This window comes from Passer montanus, unplaced genomic scaffold, assembly GCF_014805655.1.
Source record: "Passer montanus isolate IOZ18808 unplaced genomic scaffold, ASM1480565v1 scaffold936, whole genome shotgun sequence".
Lineage (NCBI taxonomy): Eukaryota > Metazoa > Chordata > Aves > Passeriformes > Passeridae > Passer > Passer montanus.
Window position 1 is genome coordinate 6,419 of NW_024374768.1, and position 2,066 is coordinate 8,484.

General features: G+C 45.8%; 1 long non-coding RNA gene across 1 annotated transcript; it reads right to left on the minus strand.

Annotated features, from left to right (window-relative positions):
- Positions 1-301: 301 nt before the first annotated feature.
- On the minus strand, positions 302-1,985 carry LOC120495971. Its single transcript, XR_005626196.1, has 2 exons — positions 1,941-1,985; positions 302-423 (listed from the first exon to the last, which is right to left on the minus strand). It is a non-coding gene; the product is annotated as an uncharacterized LOC120495971 (long non-coding RNA).
- Positions 1,986-2,066: the final 81 nt, after the last annotated feature.

Consider the following 2,066-nt stretch of genomic DNA (forward strand, 5'->3'; position numbering starts at 1 on the left):
CGGACACTCGGTCACTCGGTCAGAGCCTGGCCAGACCGACGGACACACGGACACTGGGACAGCCCCACGGACACCCGGCCGGACCCACGGACAATTTTTGGGGATATTTTGGTGAATTTTGGGGGGAATTTTTTTTTATATTTTTTGGGATTTTTGGGGATATTTTGGTGAATTTTGGGGGTTATTTTGGGATGTTTTTGGGAATATTTCCGAATTTTGGGGGGGAATTTTTGGAGCTATTTTTGTGATTTTTGGGGGATATTTTGCTGAATTTTGGGGGGCTATTTTGGGATGTTTTTGGGGTGTTTTTGGGGCTCAGAGCTCGTCGTGGGCCCTGTGCAGGTCCTGCCCGTAGTCCGTGGCTCGGCTCCCCACGAAAAGCTCCCAACGGCCCAAAATCTCCTCCCGGCTCAGGGCCCCGTCCTGCCGAGAATTCCAGAAAGTTCCACAAAACTGGGCAAGGTTTGGGATCCCCCCCGAAAATATCCCACCCAGAAAGGGCAAAAATGGGGGAAATTCCAGCAAAATTGGGGGGAATAACCAAAAAAAAGGCAAAAATTGGCAGAAATTCTAAAAAAGGCAAAAATTGACACAAATTGCCCCAAAAAGGAAAAAAAATGAACCAAAACGACCCAAAACCACCCAAAAAGGCAAAAATTGACACAAAACCACCCAAGAAAGGGAAAAAATTGACCCAAAACTACACAAAAAAGGCAAAAATTGAAACAAATCCACCCAAAAAAGGCAAAAATTGACACAAATTGCTTAAAAATGCCCCAAAATGGCCCCAAAACCCCAAATTTTGGGGATTTTTTTTTGGAATTCCTGGATTTTTTGGGAATTTTGGGAATTCCCAGAATTCCAGGAACGTCTCACCTCCACCAACATCTCCTGGGGCTGAACAAAGTCCCAAAATTCCTCCAAAATTCTCATTTTTGGACCGTTTTTGCTGCGGTTTTCGCGATTTCGACCCCAAATTTTGGGGGATTTTTTTGGGAATTCCTGGATTTTGTGGGAATTTTGGGATTAAAAATCCCCCAAAATGGCCCCAAAACCCCCAAATTTTGGGGATTTTTTTGGGAATTCCTGGATTTTGTGGGAATTTTGGGAATTCTCACCTGCTCCAGGATCATGTGCTCAACCTCAACCCCAAATCCTCCCAAAAATCCCCCAAAATGGCCCCAAAACCCCCAAATTTTGGGGATTTTTTTGGGAATTCCTGGATTTTGTGGGAATTTTGGGAATTCTCACCTGCTCCAGGATCATGTGCTCAACCTCAACCCCAAAACCTCCTAAAATTGTCCCAAAATTCCCTAAAAATGCCCCAAAACCCTCCAAAATGGCCCCAAAACCCCCAAATTTTGGGGGAATTTTTTGTGAATTCCTGGATTTTTGGGGAATTTTTGGAAATTTTGGGAATTCTCACCTGCTCCAGGATCATGTGCTCAACCTCAACCCCAAAACCTCCCAAAAATCCCCCAAAATTCCCTAAAACCACCCAAAACCCCCTAAAAGTGGCCCCAAACCCTCAACTTTTGGGGATTTTTTTGGGAATTTTGGGATTTTTTGGGAATTTTGGGCATTCTCACCTGGTCCAGGTCGGCGTGGTGGATGAGGTCCTCGGCCTCCACCCCAAAACCTCCCAAAAATCCCCCAAAATTCCCTAAAACCACCCAAAGCCCCCCAAAAGTGGCCCCAAACCCTCAACTTTTGGGGATTTTTTTGGGAATTTTGGGATTTTTTGGGAATTTTGGGCATTCTCACCTGGTCCAGGTCGGCGTGGTGGATGAGGTCCTCGGCCTCCACCCCAAAACCTCCCAAAAATCCCACAAAATTCCCTAAAATCAACCCAAAACCCCCTAAAAGTGGCCCCGAAACCCCAAATTTTGGGGGATTTTTTGGGAATTTTGGGATTTTTTGGGAATTTTGGGCATTCTCACCTGGTCCAGGTCGGCGTGGTGGATCAGGTACTCAACCTCCACCCCAAAATCCCCAAAAAATCCCCTAAAAATGCCCCAAAACCCCCTAAAAACGCCTCAAAATGGCCCCGAAACCCCAAATTTTGG